The following is a 4,273-nucleotide window of genomic DNA, read 5'->3' on the forward strand; positions in this document are numbered from 1 at the left end:
TAACTCCTTCCCAACATTTCAAAGTCAGAATATGTTACATAAGATTCAGATTCTTATCTTCTCTTCAAAAATGAAAACAAAAGATGTGACAATGCTCCATCATGCAAAAGAGAGCTGCAACTAAATAGTGGCTGCTCCTTCAGACAGGGCACTCATTTCCCATTTCAGCATAGGCCTCACTGCTCCCTACTGCCTTAACTTCAGTGCTCTCCATACATTTACATTATACTCTTGATTGCTGTGGGCATCTGAATTTGCAGCTCTGAACCAAATACCCTAGTGAAAGGTGAGGAGGCAGGCAGAACAAGGACAAACCAGACAGAAAAAAGGCAGAATGTGCAAAAGTTCTAAGAGAAAGGGGAATAAAAACAATGGCTGTGACTTTTCATTTAATCCTCACCACTCCACTGTGAGATAGGAAAAATTATTATCCTCATTTGATGGCTAAGTAATTTGTCTAAAATAACATGACAATGGCAATAGGCTGGCATTTAGCCTTTATTTTAATACTCCAATGAGAGGTAACCCACCAACTCTGGGCAGTCCTTCTGCCACTACTGCCAATCCTCAGGGGCCCTCCAGAGACTGGGTGAGCAGTCTTCTCTGACTGATGGAGACCTGGGAAGGGCTCCAATAAGCTAATTTCTCATCTGTAACCAGTTTCACATTGCCTCTGAGGGCTAAGTCAATTTCTTTAAAACCACAGGTATGGACTTAGTAGCAATTGTAAGGAAAATCTAGATTATATTCTTTGGCTCCCCCATATCTGCATCTGCGTTTACTTCTTATACAATTTCCATCAGTTAGTCACATAAAGCTTGTTGCTGCTTTCCTTGCCTTTCTCCATGCCTGGTCCTTTTCTACTCATTCTGCCATGTAGTCCTTAACAGAAGAGAGGTACATGGACCCAGCAGAGGTTGAGTTTGGACCACATCTTCTGTAAAATCCTGTCATTTTGGCAATCCCCACTCTCTTCATCTGAAAGTCTTTTATTACAAGATTTTTATGTTTTAGTCAACAGTTCTCCAATTTTCCCTTTTAACATTCTTGCAGAATTTCACTTTTAGCTCTAACTGTATGATAAAAAGCCAAAATTTTTGCATATGATGTTCAGTGGGTTTAGAATAGAAAAATAGTTCAAGGAACGTCATTTTCAACATCTTAATTCATCAAACTTTCATTCTCTCAGACTCTCTACCTACTCTGTCTCTAATTCTCTGAAAGACTCTTTGAAAAATATGTAATTATATAAAGTGCAAAGATCCCACCTATGCCTCTCTGAATTTCCAATTTATATTCTTATTTGGGGTCTATTTACTTATTCTTCATTCAGTGTCTGAACTGTGCTGGGTTATCTTTGTTCTAAGTAGAATTAAAGTTTGTCCCTTACATGGATTTATTTTCTCATGACTCTAGAAAAATTGAGACTCTCATTCATTTTCCACCATGATTAATCCATTGGCATATATATATCCTAGTTAGTTTCCTGCTACTTAATCACAATTCATCTTCATTCAACCAACAGCTATTATTATACCTGACTAGAAAAAATATTTGTGTTACAGTTGCATTTAAACATGATTATTGACAATCAAGCTATAACTGGCCTAATAAACGTGTATTTGAAAGAGTCACCTTTTAAGCCCTAAGCATAGAAACTGTGGCACAATCCTGTTTCCCTACACACCTGTTTTATCTCTCCTTCTCATTTTTCTTTTTTGATCTACAAGACAGTGTTGTCTTTTCTAAATTCCTCTGACTTGTGGAAATCCAGAGGCTGCCAAGTACTGTTAGAGTATATTTCTCAGGCCAGCTTAATGAAGACCAAGACAGGAATAAGAGCTATGCTCACATGGATGGCTATCATTCTTGGTAAAAGTGAAGAAAAGAGTGGGGCTGTGAGCTATCCAAGGAGTTCATCATTCAGGGAGCAGAAAAAAAAAAAACTGACCAATACCGTGAAGAGAAAGGATACCGGAACCTGTACACAGTACAAACCGCTATGGCAGAGGTTCAGAGCTCTAGAAATATAAAGACCTTTAAAGAGCAACTAGTTTTTACTTTTTTTAATCAGAAAACAAACATAAACCCACAAAAGGTGCATAAAACATGAGCATAAAAGTTAATGAGTTATTATAAAGCAAGCACCCCTGTAACTACAACACAGGTCAAGTAATTGAACCTTGCCAGCACCTCAGACACCCTCATCATGCTTTCTCTGTCATAACTGTCTTCTCTCTCCAAGGGTAATCACTAGCTAGACTTTTATGATGACAACATACTGTGTTTCTAATACTTTCACCACATTAATATTCATGCTGAGTAACATAGCTTGGTCTGCACATGTATTTTTACAGGCTACTGGAATTGCTGGTTCATAGGATGGTGTTCTAGTTTGCTAGATGCCAGAATGCAATATACCAGAAACAGAACAGCATTTAAAAAGGGAGAATTAGATATGTTGCAAATTTACAAGTTCTAGGGCCATGAAAATGTCCCAATTAAAGCAAGTCTATAAACACATCCAAATTAAGGCACCAACAAGAGGTTACCTTAACTCAAGAAAGGCCAATGAAGTTCAACTGGAAAGGCACATTGTGAACGTGACATCTGCTAGCTTTCTCTGCCGGTTTCTTGTTTCATGAAGCTCCCCTGGGGAGGTATTTCCTCTTCTTCAAAGGTCTCCAGTGGCATGGGTTCTGGTTCTCATCATTTTCGTGGCTCTAAAAAGAGACTCTTCCCAAAATGTTTTGTCTTCTAAAGGATTACAGTAAATTAATCAAGACCCACCTGGAATGGTTGGAGTCACAACTCGGTGGAAGTCATCTAATCAAAAGTTACCACCAACATCTGGGTGGGTCACATGTCTATGGGAACAATTAAAAAGCCCCCAGCCAGCAATTTTGAATGAGGATAAAATGACATGACTTCTCTTCAGTACACCAGAAGATTCAAACCGACACAGATGGTATATAGTCTACTTTAATAGATAATGCCAAACTGTTCTCCAAATAGTAACTGAAAGTTCCCATTGCTCCATATTTTTGCCAACACTGACAGTGTTCATTTTTAAATTGTAGCTATCTGGTTGTTGTGGTCTCTCACTGGGGCTTTAAATTGCATCTCTTTGATAGATAAAAAGGGTAGCAACTTGGATACTGTTTGTGAAGTGCCTGTTTGCCTTTAGCTCATTTTTTTCTAGCTATTATTGGTTTTTATTGACTTGCCGTTGTTCTCCCTATATTCTGTACAAAATGTCTTTCAAATATCTTCTCCCACTTTGTGTCTTGATTTTTCACTCCTTTAATGGAAACCAGCAGTTCTCAAAGTGTGTTCCCTGTGCCAGCAGCTTCGATATCACCTGGCAATGTGTCAGAAATGTAAATTATCCAGCCTCACCCCAGATTATCTGAGTCAGAAAGTGTGGAGACAGGGTCGAACAGCCATACAGAACCCAGGTTATCTGAATTATCTGGAGCAAACCCTCCATCAGTTCTTAATTCTTTCCTAAACGTTAGATTCATCTGAGTTTTTTTAAAAACACTGACATGTAGACCCACCCCAGAAAAATAAAATCAATTATTTTAGGCATGCATCAGGTGACTCTAAATTGCACGCCTAGTGGAGGAGGCTGCTCTAGAACAGAGTTCCTCAGTCTTGGCTCTTGTGACACCTTTGGCTGGATATTCATTGGGGTTGTCCTATGTATTACACCTTTCCTGGCCTTGACCCAATAGATGCCTGTAGTGCGCATGCACACACCAGTTTTGACAACCAAAAATGTCTCCTAACCTTGTCAAAATGTCTGGTCACCACAGACACCCATGTGCTAGATAAGATGAGGTGGCTGTAACAGGTCCATGGGTTAAATAAATTGATATAGTCCTTTATTCTTTCCTTTAATGCCCTTTATGAGTATAAAAGAGGAAAGAAGTGAGAAGAGAATACAATAAAGGCTAATCTATTGCTTTCTCAATCCTCATTATAAAATGCATCAGGGTTCATAACTAAAGAGTAGTAAACTGGACTGCCTTTGTCCCCTCCTTCATGCCAAATTGGCATAGAAGCCTATTTAGAGCCATTTTCAGATGGCTTTTCAACCAAAATTGTCTAAGGCACTTACCCCTCATCCTGTAGGCAGCATGGTAAGAAATATAGATTTTGGAACTAATCAGTATGTGATCTGGTTGCTGGGTGATGATGGACACTTCATTTAACCAATCTAGATCTCAGTTTCTTCGTCTATAAATTAGGGGAAAAAATGATATTTTCT

This window comes from Tamandua tetradactyla, chromosome 3 (assembly GCF_023851605.1).
Source record: "Tamandua tetradactyla isolate mTamTet1 chromosome 3, mTamTet1.pri, whole genome shotgun sequence".
Taxonomy (NCBI): domain Eukaryota; kingdom Metazoa; phylum Chordata; class Mammalia; order Pilosa; family Myrmecophagidae; genus Tamandua; species Tamandua tetradactyla.